The 19,368-nt window shown below is 43.9% G+C and overlaps 1 protein-coding gene and 1 non-coding gene across 2 annotated transcripts in view; both read left to right on the forward strand.

Moving 5' to 3' along the window:
* Positions 1-19,368, forward strand: part of KDSR (3-ketodihydrosphingosine reductase) — a 425,889-nt gene that overhangs the window by 287,010 nt on the left and 119,511 nt on the right. The gene's annotated exons all lie outside the window — the stretch shown is intronic.
* Positions 14,782-14,885, forward strand: LOC126021274 (small nucleolar RNA U13). Its single transcript, XR_007499843.1, has one exon. It is a non-coding gene; the product is annotated as a small nucleolar RNA U13 (small nucleolar RNA).

Raw genomic sequence — 19,368 nt, forward strand, 5'->3', positions numbered from 1 at the left:
GTTCACTTAGAAGCCTTGGCCTGCCCTGTGCTGTGAAGCCCCCAATTATATGTTTGTCTCCTCCTTGTTCTCTCGGTCCTTTGTTCAGACACGTGTCCCCACCCAGGGCTCACCCTGACTGGTCAAAGTGTCTATTGTTGGGTGACTAGGAACAGGGGAGCTGCCCTGGTCCCCTCTTAACTTATACATCTCTCTTTTGATGCACCGAACACCAATTCACTTGGTACAAATAAAATAAAGTGATCTTCAGCCAGAAGTTATAGCACAGAAAACTTCATCTGAATTTGGGGGGGGAATTACATATTTATATCTTATTTATTTTGGGAAAGGGGGTTCTCAGTAGTGCTTAGGGGGCCCAGGCCACTCCAGAGGAAGCTGTCAATCAGGCCAGCTGCTCAGACTCTGAATCTGGGGACCACCATATCACTTTTGTGGTGCTTGGTGATTTTCTAAGCTTGGGGGAGCCATGCAGTGCTGGGGATTTAATTGAGGTCACCATCTTACATGTGCCCTAACCTTAAATTAACTCCTAGGCCCTCTAGTTTATTTTATTTATTTGGTGGGGGGCAAACCATACCCGGCAGTGCTCAGGGGTTATGCCTGCCTCTGCACTCAGGAATCACTCCTGATCGTGCTCAGGGGACGTAATAGGATGCCAAGGATCGAGCCTAGTTTAGCTGTGATCAAGGCAAATGCCCTCCCACCCCTCCAGTGCTGATCCCAAAGCCGTTTAACTTATCTGCCAATGTGGTTGCAAAGTTTTAGAATTGAGCAAAATTGAATATTACAGGGCTTTAGTTCCCAGTTGTAAAGATTTTGTGCATAACATAAAACACCTTTTATGACTTTTAAAGCAGCCCACGAGTATTGGACCTTTTGAGTTGTTTCCATCTAAACGCCTATAATTGGACATGTTGTTTGTTTCCAAATTGGCCTTAACAAGCCAACACAAAGCCAGACTAGCTGGATGAAAATAAATTATAAATAAAGGGGAGGGAGAAAAGAGGAAAACAACTGGAGAAATTCTGGGAAAATAGACAAAATTGCTTTTCAACATAAAAGGCTTAAAATAATGCCCCTGGCACACAAAGTTTGCCAATATTTGAGGGGAAAAAAAAGAATGAAAAGAGTAAAGAAAGGAGAGGGAAAAAAAGAGAAAGAAAACAGTTAACAGATTGGAGCTATAGTTCGGTGGGTAGAATTTTTGCCTTCACATGGCTGACCCAGGTTCAATCCCTGGCATCCCATATGGTCTCCCGAGCCAGCCAGGAGTGATTCTTGAGCATAGAGTCAGGAGGAATCCCTGAGCACACTATTAGTTGTGGCTCAGACCTGCCCCCTCAAAAGAAAACAACTATCATTTATTACAGATTATTAATTTTCAACCAAATGACATTTAGCATTTAGAAACTATTAATAGGGCCGGAGAGATAGCATGGAGATAGGGCGTTTGCCTTGCATGCAAAAGGATGGTGGTTCGAATCCTGGCATCCCATATGGTCCCGGAAGCCTGCCAGAGCAATTTCTGAGCATAGAGCCAGGAGTAACCCCTGAGTGCTGCCAGGCGTGACCCAAAAACAAAAACAAACAAACAAAACTATTAATAATAATGTTTTAGTATCATATTTTAGAAGCTCAACTAAGTTGTTCTTTTTTTTTTTTTTGGTTTTTGGGTCACATCCGGCAGTGCTCAGGGGTTACTCCTGGCTCTACACTATGAAATCACTCCTGGTTGGCTCAGGGGACCATATGGGATGCTGGGATTTGAACCACCAACCTTTTGCATGCAAGGTAAACATCTTACCTTCATGCTATCTCACCAGCCCCAACTAAGTTGTTCTTAGTAAGCTTATGAGGGGGGCAACTTTCTGGGGCTAATGACTAAGCAGCTGCTACCAGAGCTGATGCCTATGTGGTGCACAGGAGCAGAACTTTTACCTCAATGTTAGTGAGGTCGTCTCCTAAACTCCAGTGCCTTGCTCTCAAATCTCCATTCCTGCATTGACCCTTGTGTGTCCTGACATAAACCTCGCACAGAGCAAACTGTGGACTCTGGCTGTATCTAACGCTCACTCCGAAAGCTAGACTGACTTTCCATGCATGCAGAGAAATGAGTGCAGCCCCTTCTCCTCTGCAGGAATCCCCAAGTCTTGCCTGTGGGGTGGGGGCCTATGTCCAGAGAGAAACTCAGGAGTGGGATGCCAAGATGGTCTGGCATAGCCATGACCCGTGTAGAGGTGCTTTTCAAATACTGTTGGCTCCTGCTGCAAATCCATTTCCCAAAGAGAAAGAGGAGGCTTCACACCCTTGCCGGGACAATATATCTGCAACCAGGGGTCATGTTCTGAGCCGTCCCAATTTGGTCACAGCTCTGACTCACTCTGACTTGGTTTCCTGCAACCTTATAAAACAGGAGGGATGCTTGTTCGGAGAAAACAAAACTTAGCAAGACCAGAGACAGGGGTTAAAAGGCCTTGCAACACAGCTAATTTCAGTCCAGCCCCAAGTCCTGTGTATGGTGCCCTGAACATCTCTAACAGTGACCCCTGAGCACAAAGCCAGGAGTACCAGAGGTCAAGACCCAATTCCCTCTCTAGCCACCGAAAAGAGAAAAAAACAGCTATTTGCCCAGAAAGCCCATTTCCAAAGTGGCTTCATGCGTGTCTGACAATCTGAAGTTGCATCTCTGATTCTTTAGCGTTCCAGTGCATTTCTGTGCCAGGGATGAATCAGGGCATCAGAATTCTTGATCTCCATGGATCAGCCAGGAACAAAGGTGAGGAAACAACTCAGGGGAGCAGCTTGGAAGAGGCCCTGCCCGTGAAGAAATGTAGCCTGTGTGTCCTGTCCCAGCCAGTGTCTCTTCTGTCTTGGCTGTGTGTGCTGAGCTATACAAAGGTGCATTTCAGACACCCTGACGAAAGCATTCTACAAAGGCCACTCTGTAGAGTCCTAAAGAAAATGCACACAATACATTGTGGGCTTTTTTTTTTTTTTTTTTTTTGGGCCACACCCGGCAGTGCTCAGGGGTTACTCCTGGCTGTCTGCTCAGAAATAGCTCCTGGCAGGCACGGGGGACCATATGGGACACCGGGATTCGAACCAACCACCTTTGGTCCTGGATCGGCTGCTTGCAAGGCAAACGCCGCTGTGCTATCTCTCCGGGCCCACATTGTGGGCTTTTTGTTGTTTGGGGGGAAATTTGTTTGTTTTGTTTGCCACACTCAGGGATGCTCAGGGGAGACAGCCCTCTTCACTGCCTGGCCTTGACCCTCCTCTATCTTCCTATTCCAGGAGATGAGTTCATTCCAGGCCTGTGTTAGTCCTCAGAAGAGGGTTCCTCACACATGAGTAGCACAGGTGTTACTCATGGCTCTGTACTCGGGAGTTACTCCTGGAAGTACTCAGGGAACCATATGGGATGTCAGTGATCAAACCTAGGCTGGCCACATGCAAGGCAAGTACCCCCTACCTGCTGTGCTATCGCTCTGGCCCCTAACTATGGTTTCTTCTCTAATACACAGCCCATATACAAATTTCACCTATGCTTAAACATGTATTTTATCTCTTTATAAATTATTTTACATCCAATAGACATCTGGACCCTTCCTTTGACTTCTATGTCTCCTTCAGACTTAGAGTGATTCAACTTCCTGGTCTTCTGGAGCCTGTCAGTTTTATGTTACTTGGATTTTAAGGAATTCCCATCAATTTTTTTTTTTTTTTGGTTTTTGGGTCACACCCAGCAGCGCTCAGGGGTTACTCCTGGCTTCATGCTCAGAAATTGCTCCTGGCAGGCTCGGGGGACCATATGGATGCCAGGATTCAAACCAATGATCTTCTGCATGAAAGGCAAACGTCTTACCTCCATGCTCTCTCTCTGGCCCCCTCATCAATTTTTTAGTAGAATCCTCCCTATCTTAGCTCTGATGGGTCTTAAACATTTGGACCAGAATGCTAGACAAATGGTGGTATGTCAAAACAGCCACAGAAATAATTGTGCATGTTCTAACAACTATTTTTTTGTTGTCACTGTTGGTTTTTTTTTGGGGGGAGGGGAGTGGGAAGCTTCCCAGTAGCACATTTCTTGGGGGGGTCATGTAGAGCTGAGACAGAACTCAAGGAAGACACATGGAAAATGTGCCCTCCAGACCTTTGGGCTGCTCCTAGGCCCTGGGTACCATGTTGTTAGTATTTTTGAAACCTGGAACTATTGGTATTGTCTGCCTCAGCTTCTTTTGAAGGCACTATGATTTTTGCCCAAAAAGAAGAATAGAACTTTCATACAACTTAGTGACTCCCTTTTTGGGCATCCAATCCCCAGACACAAAAACATAAATTAAAAAAATAAAATTCATTTGCTTCATCCAATAGCCAGGGTATGGAGGCTGTCCAAATATCCACTGATAAATGGTGGATCAAGATGTTGTGGTAGGGGTCGGAGCACAGCAGTAGGACATTTGCCTTGCATGTGGCTTACCTGGGACAGACCTGGGTTCAATCCTCTGCATCCCATATGGTCTGCTGAGCCTGCCAGAAGAGATTTCTGAGTGCAGAACCAGGAGTAATCCCTGAGTGCTGTCAGGTGTGGCCCAAAAACAAACAAAAAAGAAGTCGTGGTATAAGGACTGGAGAAATAGTATAGCTGGTGGAAGCTTATATTACATGCAGACAACCTAGCTTTAAATCCTTCCCCTGACCTAGCCTTACCAGGGAAGATCCCTGAGTCTACAGCTAGGAGTAAATTCCAAGCACTAGTGGATGTGAACCCCAAAACAAAACCAAAAAAACAACTCTATGGGAACAGAGCATTAGTATAGCTAGTAGAGTGCTTGCCATACATGTGGCCAGCCCAGTTTTAATCCTTGATATACAATATGGTCCCCAAAGCACTGACAAAAGTAATTCCTGAATGTGAAGCCAAAAGTAAGCCCTCAGCACAGCCAAGTGTGGCACCTCAAACATCACCACAACCACCACCAAAATGTTGTGGTCTTGTGTAAAATGACACTCAGCTATTAACCCAAAACAAAGGTGTTCCTCTATCTTCCATTTTCCTTTAAACCTATCCCTTTGATATGTAAAAGCCCACCTGAATCACTCGACCTTCCCACACTGGTTGAATGTTGTACTGAGAATAAAGAAAAGTCTGGCTTTGGTGTATGAGAGGCCATGAGGAAAAGCCACTGATTCCATGATTCTCTCTTGACTGGCTTGGTTTATCAATTCTTCTCGCTACCCTACCTGCTTCAGACCCATGTGCCCAGACTTGGAGATATTGTGTGTGGGATGATTTCACAACATGAAGATTTATTTTACAGTCTAGGGCCTGAGAGAGAGTGCTGGTAGGGTGCTGGCTTGTTTATAGTCAATCTGGGATCAATCTCTAGAATTATATTTCTCCCTTGAGCACCACCAGGGCTGAAGTGAGGTGCATTCCCAACTCAGCACTACTCTGATGGGAACCCCATTCTCATCTCTGGCAGCAGCACCACCAACAATGGTCCCTTGGGGAGCTGAGATTCCCATATGAATCACAGAATGCAGGCCTCATTTGAAATCTTTTCAGGTGCCATTTCTGAATTCAAGACAATGAGCTGTCTGAGCTCAGAGGCCGCTCCAGGAGTCCTTTGTGAGTGTCCTGAGCACAAACTCGCATCAAGGCCTCTCAGAGTTGTGCTGGGAAGAGGGGCTGCTAGGGGAGACAGCCCCCTTCACTGCCTGGCCTTGCTTGTGACCCTCCTCTAACTTCCTGTTCCAAGGGATGGATTTATTCCCAGGCCTGCGTTTGTCCTCAGCATAGGGTTCCCTCACACAGCCGACCGCCAAGTGGGGAGAAGAACATTATCACTGACTGAGCCTATCCTGTCTGGCTATGCCTCAGGAATACTTGGTTCTGTGGAGAACTCCAGATGGATTGGGCTGGATTAAACCCCCGTGTGTAAATCACTTTGCAAAAGTAAATCAGGCCGTTTTCCATAATTCCTTTAGGTCTCTGGGGTGCAATTTAATAGTGCACTGAAGCAATAATTTACTAGTAAGTGGGACCCTTGGGGTGACTTTTTCCTAGGGAATCCTCTTCTCATTGGGAGGCTCATTCATTAATGCTACAATAAAGGCGCCTCCCTGTTTTCTGTCTGTCTTGTCCTCCTTTGTTTAAGTCTCCGAGAAGGTTGAAGGTTGGGTCTTGTGTTTCCAGCATCTGGAACCTTTACCTTATCTTAGGAAAGAAAAAGATGAATATCCCTTCATGAAGATGTTGGTTGGTTCTGGGTTCCTTCATTTTAGAGGGATTAATATTGTGCACTTGTAGGCAAATTTGTCTAAGAACAACAAGCATCCAAGTCCATTTTGAATATCAAACACGATTTCTCTAAGACACTGGAGCTGCATTTTTTGTTTTGATTTAGGGAGAGGCTGTGTTTTCCTAGCTCAGATTTGCAAAAATAAATAATAATAATAATTTCATAATAATAATTGTTTCATTCTCCCTTGTGCTGATAAAGCAGTCAGACTGGAGGCAGCAATGAGAATAATTGGGTATTGATAACCAAGTGCGTGGAAACTGAAGGAACCCATTTACGAATTGATGGCTTAAGTTTATTTAAAATGTAATTACTTTGGGCCTTTGTAATTTGGTTCCTCTTTCATGGATGAAGACAAGCATTCCCCAAACAAAGCTGCTCCGTGGAACCAAATATTCAAGAACAGCTTTGGGTGGTTCAAGATGAAATTAAATCACATGCTTGGGTAGGCTTCACTCTCGCCAGCCGGCTGCTCCGGGATTTGCTCCTTTCCAGTCCCCCAGCCATAGCATGGTCCCCCACCCCCACCCCAGCTCAGGCAGGGGCTCTACCACCCCTTGAACCAATCTCCTCTCAGTGCTGTAATCCTTCCTTCACACACACTCTTTTCTTTTTCCCAATTAAGTCCACAGGATTTAGACCACTTTTCTCCCAGACCACTTTTCTTCTCCCTGCTCTACTGCTTGGCATGTAAATCTCATTTCTTCTTGTCTGGTTTCTCGTTACATAATCCCAAGAGCCAAGGGGCAAGAAAGGAAGAGAGATGTGGATTGCACCCCTTATGACCAAGAGAATAAAGTTGACCTTCCCTTACAGAAGTCCTGGGGACACAAGCCACACAAGAGGGACAGGATCTCTAGTTCAAAGGCCAGAGCTACAGCACAACAGGAAGGGCCTTTGCCTTGCATGGGTTCAATCCCTGACATCCCATATGGTCCCCTGAGCCTGCCAGGAGTGATTCCTGAGTGCAGAGCCAGGAGTAATCTCTGAGCATCACCACTGTGGCCCCAATACAGACAAAAGAACTGTAGCTCAAAGGAGCTCCTTGCCCACTGCCCCTTCAGGGTTATTTAAGCCTGGACTGGGACAGCTGGCCAGATGAGTAAAACGATGTGCCACTTTCAGAACATACTCTGGATAGGCAAACCAGAAAGCAGAAGAAGTAGCAGGTTCACCTCTGTGTGTTTGATGCCAGGGAATCCCCAAAGACTGTCAGGGCCTTCGAAGTGCCACATCCAGGTTGACAGGACAGAGGAAGGGAGAGTCTCAGGCCAGATAGAGATCATCAGAGGGAGCAATTGGCCTCATGCCCAAGCACCACACTGAACATCCTTCTCACTTGGAAAGGGCCCCCAAATAATATTCTTTGAAGTTATGCATGCTTATGATACAAAAATGTGCGAAGTACAAACACATGCAAAGAAAAGAATGCTTTATTTGATTTTACATTTTGAACCATACCCTGAGGTGCTCAGGGCTTACTCCTGGCTCTGAGCTCAGGGATCATTCTTGGCAGGGCTCAGGAGCCCATCTGGAGTGCTAGGTAGGGACTAAACCCAGTCAGCTGCATACAAGGCAAACACTTTACTCACTGTACTATCTTTCCAGGTCATAAATGATTTTTAAAAGTCACCCTGAACCCAGAAATGCTACTGTCAACATTTTAGTGTGACTTTATTACTTTGATTTTTTTTTTTTAGAATTCCTTGCCCTTTTTTTCATCTTTACAAATATTATGTGTGCAGAAATTGGAAACACAAGACAGGGGTTAAGATGCTTATTCTATGGGGCCGGCGTGGTGGGGCTAGAGGTAAGGTGTCTGCCTGCCAGCGCTAGCCTAGAACGGACCAAGGTTCATCCCCCTGCATCCCATATGGTCCCCCAAGCCAGGAGTGACTTCTGAGCGCATAGCCAGGAGTAATCCCTGAGCGTCACTGGGTGTGGCCCAAAAACAACAAAAAAAATAGATGCTTATTCTAAAAAAAAAAAAACAAAAAAAAACAAAACAAAACAAAAAAAGAAACGGTGCTTGTTCTGCACAAAATTGACCCAGGTGTACCCTGGCACCACATGTGGTTTCCCAAGCAACTTCAGGAGTGATCCCTGAACATAAAGCCAGGAGTAAGCCCTGAGAAACCCCTGTGTGGCCCTAATTCCCAGCAACAACAACAAAGTATCTGTATACACATGTTGGATTATGTATACCATATAATTATATAAAATTATACCAGATAGGGGCTGGAGAGATAGCATGGAGATAGGGTATTTGCCTTACATGCAGAAAGATGGTGGTTCAAATCACGGCATCCCATATGGTCCCCCGAGGGACCAGGAATGATTTCTAAGTGTAGAGTCAGGAGTAACCCCTGAGCACTGCCAGATGTGACCCAAAACAAAAAAATAAAAAAGTATACCAGATAATTATATTTATGGTTATATATGCATTTTATTTTCAAAAGTGGAAATGCACTGTGTATTACTTAAGGTCTGCTTCTTCTATTTATCAGGAATTAATGCTGCATCTCTTGAATGTCTCTCCATCACATTAAATTCTTTTCCTGATGGGGTTTAAGTAAGAGTACCATAGTTAGGCCATTTGTCTTGTATACGGCTAAGCAGGATTCAGTCTCTTGTAACTCATATGGTACCTTGAGTATAGCCGGGAGTAATCCGTGGGCAGAGAACTAGGAATAAGCCCTGAGCACAATTGGTGACACCTCAATAAACAAACAAACAAACAAAAACAAGGAAAAAACATGGCTGCAGTTACAGCAAACAGGGTGCTTCCTTGCCTTCACCCAACCAACCTGAGTTCAGTTTCTTACAATCACATGTAATCCCCCAACCCTCCCAAGAGTGATCCCTGAGCACAGAGCTGGGGAATAAGCCCTGAGTACCACCAGATATGGACCAAAAACAAAACAAACAAAACTACCTGTTTTTAGGGGGAGGGCATTCCTGTCAAGACTCAGGGGTTACTCCTGGTTCTGTACTCAGGAATTAATTCTGACAGTGCTCAGGGCACCATTTGAGATGCTGGAGATCAAATCCAGGTCAATGGTATGAAAGACAAGGCCCTCCCTACTGTTTTACTGCTCCAGCCACAACTCCAACTTTTGTATTTGTTTTTATTTTTGGACCACACTTGGTGGCACTCAGGGGTTACTCCTGGCTTTGTGCTTAATAATCACTCCTTATGGGCTCGGGGAACCATATGGAATGCCAGGGATCAAACGTGGGTCAGCTAAATGCAAGGCAAATGCCCTTCTCACTGTGCTATCTCTCCGGCCCCAACAAACCCAACAAACCCAACTCTTGCGGGGGGCGGTTGTGGGGTTTTTGGGTTTTTTTTTTTTTTTTTTGGTTTTTGGGTCACACCCATAAGCACTCAGGGGTTACTCCTGGCTCTGTGCTTCGAAATCGCCCCTGGCAGGCACCGGGGACCATATGGAATGCCGGGATTTGAACCACTGTCCTTCTACATGCAAGGCTAAAGCCCTACCTCCATGCTCTCTCTTCAGCCCCAACAAACCCAAATCTTTTTTTTTTGTTTTTGTTTTTGGGCCACACCCGTTTGACGCTCAGGGGTTACTCCTGGCTATGTGCTCAGAAATCGCCCCTGGCTTGGGGGGACCATACGGAACGCCGGGGGATCGAACCGCGGTCCTTAACCGCCGTCCTTCCTTGGCTAGCGCTTGCAAGGCAGACACACCTTACCTCCAGCGCCACCTACCCGGCCCCGACAAACCCAAATCTTAATGGTCACACACACACTTGTCTTATTTATGGTGCCCCTTTACCCAGTCATGCTTGTATGTCCAGTTTGATGGAACTGAGGCCATGAGTACCTTGCTTCAGTCTTCCTTGCCACATTTGCTGACTTTTCCATTTTCCACACACCTGGGGCTGGAGCACCTTTATTCTCAGTGCTAGGTGGCACATGCCACCATATGTTGCCCAGCTTGGCAGTGACCTCCAGAACCTATAAGCCCTGAGGTGGCCAAGTCACAGCTGAAATCAAGATTCAGAGAAGTCGGGAAATGTAGCAGAAAGTTCCAAGTTCAAAGCCGCACCTGACAAGAAGGGTTATGCAAAAACAAAACAGACGTGAGAGGTCTTGGGTGGTAAGGATGCTCACATACAGACCTAGTCCACTTCACCCACACACACCACACACGTACTATAATTTGCAGAACTCTCTGGAGGATGCAAGTATGGTGCTAAATAAATAATAAACAATAGTAATAATATAAGTATATCTAATATAAATATATCTAATATATTCATATTTATTGTATATAATAATATATATTAAATATATTTATGTATAAATAAAAATATAATATATATTTATAAATATATGGATAAATAATATTAATAAATAATAAAACAAGCATTATTCGTGGCCCCCAGCACTGTGCAGATGAGACAAAGCCAGGCAGAACTGGCCACATGCTAACAACCCTGTGCCTGAATCTCCAAGTGCTGGTCCTCGCACAGGAAGGACCCAGGTTTGTTAAAGACCATGGCACAAAACTCAGCCATCTCAGATGACTTTCCTCCTGCTCTGCCCCAGTTCTTGGGAGATGGGGAAAGAATTCCCCATGATACTTTTCTCAAAGCCTATGAGGCATCAGCAGGGGGTTTGCATTATTGGTTTCCTTGGTGGCCAGAATGATAGCACAGTGGGTAGGATGTTTGCTTTGCACATTGCCAATCCAGGTTTGATCCCCAGCATCCCATATGGTTCCCTGAGCCTGTTAGGAGTAATTTCTTTCTTTATTTTTTTTGTGACTTTATTGTAATCAATGTGAATTACAAGTCTTTCACATTATGTTTAAGATACATAGTGACAGTGAATCAGGGCCATTCCCACCACCAGCGTTGTCCTCTCTCCACCCCTGTTCCCAGTATGCATCTGATACGATACCTCCCCTCTTTGCCCCCTGGACTGTTATTATAACTGGTCCCCTTTATGTATAGCTTGATGTAGATTGGGAGTCTTGATTCTGCTGTCATTGACTTTGGTGTTTAGGTCTGAAATTTTTTTAAATTTTCATTTAAATTTCAATACCTTTACTCCTGGTATCATGCACTCCCCCCTTTTTCAATTTATGAGGCAGAACAAGATGATTCAGGTTCTGTGGCTCTGTTGGAAAGCAAAACAAAACAAAACAAAAAAAAATAACCAGCATTGGCAAAAACAACAGCAGCAATGAGAAAAAAATAATAAGAAGAAAGAAAAAAGAAAGGAAAAAAAGAAAAAAACAGGGGAGGGCTAGTTTGGCAAGGTTTCTTGGGTTTTGTTTTTATTTTGTTCTTGTTTGTTTTTGCATAGGCACAGTAAGTATTGGGGATATTAGAAAAATTCCCTTGGCCTAAAAGATTCCAGGTTTCTCCACTCCTGAAGCATACTCATTATCGAACGCCAAGGTCTTTTTATGGTGCCTGGAAACATTCTGCTCAGTTGTGGCTGACTAAATCAGTCCTCTGTCATTAGAGATCTTGGTATTTGCACAGATCCTAGGACGAAGTCTAGAATAGAGTCTTTCTTTATGGTTCTAGAAGTTCTGCTTTGTCACAGTTGTTGTAGTCTTGGTTGTAGTGGTCTTGGTTTTTGCACAGATCCTAGAATGAAGCCTAGTTTACAATCTTTCCTTATGGTTCCAGAAGTTCTGCTCAGTCGTGTTTGTCAAAGTCAGACCTCTGGAATTAAAGATCTTGGTTTTTGTACAAATACTAGGCCTAGACTAGGGTCTTACTTATTGATTCCAGGAGGAGTTCTGCTCAGTCTCGGTTGTCAAAATCAGTCTTCTGTAATTAGTGATCTTGGTTTTTGTACAGATCAAAGGATGAGTGTCTTCTGATTTCATATTATCATTAGGTGATAAGGTAGGGCAATCTGCTCTTAGATCAAGCTGTTGCTGTTTCCTGGTCATTGGTGTGTCATATCAACCTGCGAGGAGTGATTTCTGAGTACAGAGCTAGTAATAACTCCTGAGCACCACTGGGTAGGGCCCCAAGGCCCCCAAAATAAAACAAAAATTGCTCTCCTGGGCTGGGGTGATAGAATAGCAGGGAGGACGTTTATTTTTCCATGTGGCTGACTCAAGTTCGATCCCTGGCATCCCATATGGTACCCCAAATCCTGCCAGGGGTAATTCCTGAATGCAGAGCCAGGCATAAGCCCTGAGCCCTGCCAGGTGTGGCCCAAAAATGAAAGGAAAGAAAGCAATATTGTTCTTCCAAATGACAGTCAGTCATGACCACAGACAGAAACAAACTCAGAAGTCCAGGTGCCAATCACACACTGTCAATGTGATGAATGTCTCAGAGGGCTGGGAGCAGGTGTTTTGTGCAAGAGACCTGGGTTCTATCCCCAGCACCCCTATCAGTAACCACTCTCCAAGCATTGCTGGGTATGGGCCCCCCAAAAACAAATAAAAGAACAAGCAAATATTGACCAAGGATGTGACTCAAAGATAGGAGCCTGCAATTCAATTGTTGGCACCATAAAAAGACATATAAGGAAAGAGACACAAGGAAATAATGAAAATGCAGGTGTTTTAGGGAGCTCTCCCTCAGGGAGCCCCAAAGCGCCTTCAACGTTCAGGCACTAGATAAAGGCTGAACTTCTTCATTGGCTTTTAGATTGCTCACACACACACACACACACACACACACACACACACACACACACACACACACACACACCCCAAGCTTCACACAGGGATTTTTCCCAACAATTCCAGCATCAGCAGGGACCCACTCTGTCCCTTTGGCTCTGGGTAAAAGGGCAGGGGGCAGGTCTGTCTGGTTCAGCTGTGGAACCAAGGGGATGGTTGCCTTGGGGACTTGGCTAGGGTCCGAGGAGACAGGTCTCTAGCCTTGAGGTCTCTTGCACACAGGGAATGCCAACCCGGTGCTTTCCTGCAGCAGCACTTTGCATAATTGCCTTCCCCAACATGGGTAGGAGCTATAAATAGGCCTCTTTACACACATAGAAGCGTTTCCTTTCCACATGTTCCCATGGTGAAGGTACTGGGGCTGTAATTTCACTCATTCCAGAAGCTCCAAGACACGGGACTTGACAGGCACATTCTTGCTCTCTGATGCCACCAGCTCCCCGCACCCCAACCTGCCCCAGTCCTCCGGGTCTCTTCATGGTGGCTTCAGACCCCTACTGCTTCCTCCCAAATAAACCTCCCAATAAACTCAAAGTTTTGCATGAAGCAAGGCAGTTATTTGGGGGTTATTTGCTTCTTGTTTCTGCTTTTATTTCTTTCTTTTTGGAGGACCGCACCTCTGGAAGTGCTCAGAGGATCACACGGGGCCACCGATTGAATCAGGGCTCACACACACAAAGCTTCTGTTCCAGATCTTTGGAATTTTCTCCCCTGCTCCTAATACATTGCTAATTAAATTATGATTTGTTTTTTTATGGTTTCTGGGATCAAACCCTGGGCCCACACAGGCATGACAAGTGCTCTGCCTCAGAGCTACACCCCCAGCCACTGTGGTCTAAGATTTTAAAGACAACTGGAACAGCGCTTCTGTATGACTCTACAATTCTACTTCTGAGCATTCACCCAACAATGTAAAAAAAATAATTAAAAAGCACATGTGCGTATCATGGCAGCCTCATTGGCAACTGCCAAGTTCTTAAAGCAGCTGCAGTGCCCAAAGTTTGATGAAGAAGGTTGGAAGGCTACTCAGTTCTGAGAAAAGATGAAAATGTGCAGTTTGCTACAATAGGGCTAGAACTAGAGAAAAAGAAAGGAGTGGTTCATGCTAAGAGAAAAGAGTCAGAAAGAAAGAGACAACCTATATGAGCTCACTCATACCTGAAGTACAAAGCATGAAGCTAGGGACTAGAGAATTCTCTGTAGAGATAATTAATCCAAGGTGTGAGGGGACTTTGGGATACAGGTGGGGGGTTCTGGCTTTCTTGGGGGCCATGGGGTATTGCCTCCCTGCAAGCATAAAGCAATCATACTGGTATTATGCTAAGTGAGTAAACAAATGACCCAAATAAAATCCAGACATTCAGAGGTGGCTGAGGAAAGGCCTCCTGGCAGTCTATTCTTTGGGCTCCTTTTCTTTCTTTCTTTTTCTTTTTCTTTTTCTTTTTTTTTTTTTTTTTATGATTTTGGGTTTTTTTTTGCATCAAGCCTATGAGGCCAGCCACATTTTCCCATGGTTCAGATTAGATTGGTTAGTTTGGCTCCCCTCCACTCTGGACCCACACTGTGTCCTGAGGCAAAGTGACCAGAGTGTCTCATTCCCTCTGTAGAACTTCTCCCATTGGCCTGAATGCAGAAAGCAGGCAGGTCCTTCGTGAAAGAGGCCCATCTCGGCAGAAGGACAGAAGGGGCACAGAGTTCCTGGTTGCTATGACAGCTATTTTCTATGAACAGAGTCAGCTAAAAGGTAGCCCTGATGTCTTGAATAAAATATATATAAAAAGCCTTTGGAAATCCTTTTCCAGTTCATAAGCATGATGATTGGGTTTTTACACGTCTGTGTGATATGTGCCTTCCTTAAACCTTGTTATGATGTTGGCACATTACCCTTCTGACATGAATAAAAAAAAAGCCTTTGGAAAGGATTGAGGTTTTTATTATTATTAATATTAATATTATTGTTTTTATACCAAGGTGAAACCCTGGGCTTCACCATAAGAAGTACATTCTCTGCCATTCAATCACTTCCTCAGCCCTGTGATTAGCATTTCTTCAAGAATATTCCACTGGTAAAACACACCAAAAGAATAGTATTTAGAGTTTCCTAAACATTTGGGGTATCATTGAGTGAAATAAAGTGTCTGCGTAAGAAGAATAATAGGTATGATTAATCATAATTTACTAAGTCTTAGCACAGAGCTTTTTGGGGCTATATTTTTCTCCAAATTAAGACGCTAAATGAATCTGATGACTGAATAACAAATCTTTTTGTAAATCAGATGGCTTCCTTTTTTTTCTGTTTTGACTTTAATAAAACTGAAGGAGGACTTAATTGAGTTGTCAGCTGAGAGATTAATTAAAACAATTTTTGAAGATGGATTAGTATGTGATTTTTGAAATATCCCTTGGAAGGAGTTCAAAGAACTGAGTGCCGGGACTGTAGCAAAAATGCCTGCTGCTTATTAATGGGAGAGAGAGGAGAAATTGGATGTGGAAGAATGAAAACTATGAAAAGCACAGGGCAGAACAAGTTTCTGTTCTAGCCATAAGTCTATCTCTTTAAGGGTCTGTTCTATTCTCATTTTTGTATGTCTTCAGGATGACTCAACATTTTAAGTCTATTTTTATTGTTTTGATCCATTGTGAATTAAAACTAACTAGCAGTCACTGAGTCCAAATAAACATGCATGCTCAGTGCCTTTTGGCCTCTGGAAACTTAACAGCTCCAAATCCCAGTTTACATGCATGACTCTGCGGCAGTGAGGACCGTGAAGGAAGCTGAGACTATACTGGGGGGAGATTAGAAATGTGGATTCAGGAAGAAAGAGGAATGTGCCAGATGTTGCAAGAGTTAAACACAGCAGTTCACATCCTTTTAAAATAAATACTGCGGAGGCTTTGACCCTTACCGTATTTACTCTTCATTTTGTGTGTGTGTGTGTATATATATATATATATATATATTTTTTTTTTTTTTTTTTTTTTTTTTTTTTTGGTTTTTGGTTTTTGGGCCACACCCAGTGGTGCTCAGGGGTTACTCCTGGCTGTCTGCTCAGAAATAGCTCCTGGCAGGCACAGGGGACCATATGGGACACCAGGATTCGAACCAACCACCTTTGGTCCTGGATCGACTGCTTGCAAGACAAACGGCCCTGTGCTATCTCTCCGGGCCCCTTCATTTTGTATATTTAAAGGGCTTCTGTAACCATTTGTTTTTGAAGTGCCAATATTTACAGCACATGAGAAAGAACATCACTGTGACAATGGTCAAGTATGTAATAAAGTTGTTTAAATAAAAAAATAAAAAAGCACATTGAAACATGTTAGTGTCAACCATCAGTGCAGGGTACCTGGCTTACTTTCATCATCATCATCATCATCATCATCATCATCATCATCATCATCATCATTATTGGTTTGGGGACACACCTGGCTGTACTCAGGGCTTCCTCCTGGCTCTGTGCTCAGGACTCAGACATGCCTGGGGAACCATATGGTGTGCCGGGGATTGAACTAGAGTCATCTATTTGCAAGGCCAGTGTTCCACCTTTTGTCCTCTCTCTCTCTCTCTCTCTCTCTCTCTCTCTCTCTCTCTTTCTCTCTCTCTCCCCTCTTTCCCTCTCTCTCCCACTCTCTCTCCCTCTCTCTCTCTCTCTCTCTCTCTCGCTCTGAACTTTTGATTGATTCTTTTACTTTTAAATGAGATAATTCACCCTTAAAGTACAGAATTTTCCAAAGATTCTGAAATAAAACTGAACTCAAAGAGGACAGACTGGATCCAGCTGTCTTGTGGGGAGGAGCAATGTGTCCGAATAGTGGTGACCTGCAGTGGGATCTCAGAGACCCTCACTCACTTGGGTTCTGGGTTTCCTCTTTTGGCAATCATGAGGGTGGATTTCCTGAACTCCAAAGCTCTACATCCTGAAAGTATCAGAGCCAATCTTCTACCCCAAGGGTAGAAGGAATTCAGGGCTGGCTGATATGCAAAGCACTCTCATTTTTTCTTAAGCCAAGACCTGTTACAAAATTGATGAGTAGAGTGGCAGTTTCATCTCATGGATGGGACTTTTGTTATACTGAGGCAGGAAGTGATGAGAGAAGAGAAACAGGTGCAAGTTAACAGGTGGTCCAGGATCTTTCTCTGGTCCACCTGTTTTCTCTAGAGTTGATAAGAGGAGAAACTGAGTTTTGTACTTTACAAACACAACATGCTCTCGCTGTTCATTGCCCATGCTCATGGACTGGGATTCTATTGGGAACAATGCTCATTTAGACATGAGCGCAGGGCACCAGGATTGCTGGCTGGGCAATATAGCTTCATTGGGGTATGTGGGCAGATATAAGTGAATGTACAGGCAGCTCACCGGGAGATGGTTTCTCCATTCAGATTCTGTCTAAAACATGAAGGAGGGAGGATGGATGGGTTCAATGCAGCTAGGAAGGGTTACTTCAACGCAATACTCAAGACTTGGTTCTCCTTTCTCCTCTGTTTTCGAGCAATCAATCACTACAGGCTGTCACATTTCTTTACCTTGTCACATTTCTTTACCACATTTCTTTTTACCTTGTTCCACTGAGTCCTTTTTGCAATAGTGCTGAAGAGTGTGACAAGGCCAGTGATAATGAGAGATAATCTCTCTCAAGGCTCCACCCTATATACTCTCAGGCTCATGCCTGGAAGCAACTACTTTGAACTCTTGTATCTCTTGCTCGGAGCAACTGCCTTCACATGATAAATCTCATTCCTGTATTATAGTTCTTGATTTATCTGTCCTAGATGATGTCTGTATTAGCTATGATGAATCACCATTTTAAATTAGATCATTTTATGACAATCTAAATATTTTGTTTCAAACACACCATCATTTCTGCCATCTCTTTTGCCTTGCCTCAGTGACCTTTCACCTAAGATATTCTAGAGAATCCTTCCTTTTTTTTCTCTCTTTTCACCCTTTTCCTACTGGTGCTGAAGTCTTTTTCCCTCTACCCTCCTTCTCTGACTTCTCATTATTTTCTTGCATTATATTCACTTTTTTCAGGATCCTATTCTTCCTCTTTCTTGGATAATTCCTTCACTTTTCTGGAACATTAACTCCACTCGTGACAGGATGAGTACAAGACAGAATAAGTACAAGGTCTCTAAGTCCTAGCATGCTTGAAAATCTGCATGGTCTCCTAACTGAGTGAGTGAAATAGAATCATGTTTTTCATAAAATCTATTGTTTTTGAGATTAGAAGCCACCAACCCCTCCATCATCTTCTGCCTCCAACATGGAAAAGTCTGAAATGAAGCTACATTCCCATGAGGTCTCTGTTGCCCATGGCCAACCGGCCTTGGTGTGGCTTGTTTCCTTTGTCATACAGAGTTCCTGGCCAGATGTTTCAATCTGGACTTTGGTGTCCTGATTCTGGACAATGCTGGATGTTTTGTTTTGTTTTTCTCTCAAGGGTTTCTGTTCTCTCATTCTGAAGCTCTAGTAAGTCAGATGTTGGCCCTTCAGGAATAACCATCCTTATTGCTCATCTTTCTCTCATACTTCCCATATTTTTATAATTTACATTAACTTTACCTATTAACCCTGTTTTCATTTTGATAGTTATAAAGGTTTCACATTCCTAAAAACCTCCTTTTCCCTAGTGTTACTTCCTAATCGTTATCCATTTATAACCTTTTATTCTTGTGTTAAAGTTCCAAGACTTTCCAAACCTTAATATCTGACTGCAGAGCTGGGTTACCAAATGGGGTAGCTGAAAGAGTCCAGTGGTCTGTAGTGCTGGATAGTCACTCTTGGAGTGTGCATATAGCATGTGGTTCCCCAAAGTCTTACCAACATTTATACTTGCGTGAGGGTACTAACGTCACTGCCTTGAAAAGCAAACTTGAAGATTATGATGCTTTCTTGCTTGTAATGATACAGCTCAGAGTTAGCTACATCTTTTTTCTTTCTGATCGGGTCCACTTTTTTTCCAGGCAGCAAGTGGCTAGGGATGCTTCAGCACTGGCTTCTCCTCCTGTGTTCCAGGCTCATTGATATCAAGGCACTTGAGGTTGATTGAAAGCTCTGGCTCAAGGCTGAGGCAAATGAACTGACCCTGCCAACACCTTGGTCTGCCACCTCCAGCCTTAGACAAGGAGACAGTAAACTTCTGTGGTGTATGTCACCCAGTTATGGTATCTGGTGAGCACCCCCATAAGAAACAAATACACCTCCCAGTTAACAAAGGTATACATTCTATCATCTTTACTTTGCATTAACTTTGTGTATTCAAATGCTTATTTCAGCAGGGCAGAAGCAGGGCTCCCGGCATTCACTGACCCTCCCCTCTCATATTATTTTCTTTGCTGCTCTATACATGATGCATTTATTTGAGTCCAGTGG

The sequence above is a fragment of the Suncus etruscus genome, chromosome 10 (genome assembly GCF_024139225.1).
Source record: "Suncus etruscus isolate mSunEtr1 chromosome 10, mSunEtr1.pri.cur, whole genome shotgun sequence".
Taxonomy (NCBI): Eukaryota; Metazoa; Chordata; class Mammalia; order Eulipotyphla; family Soricidae; genus Suncus; species Suncus etruscus.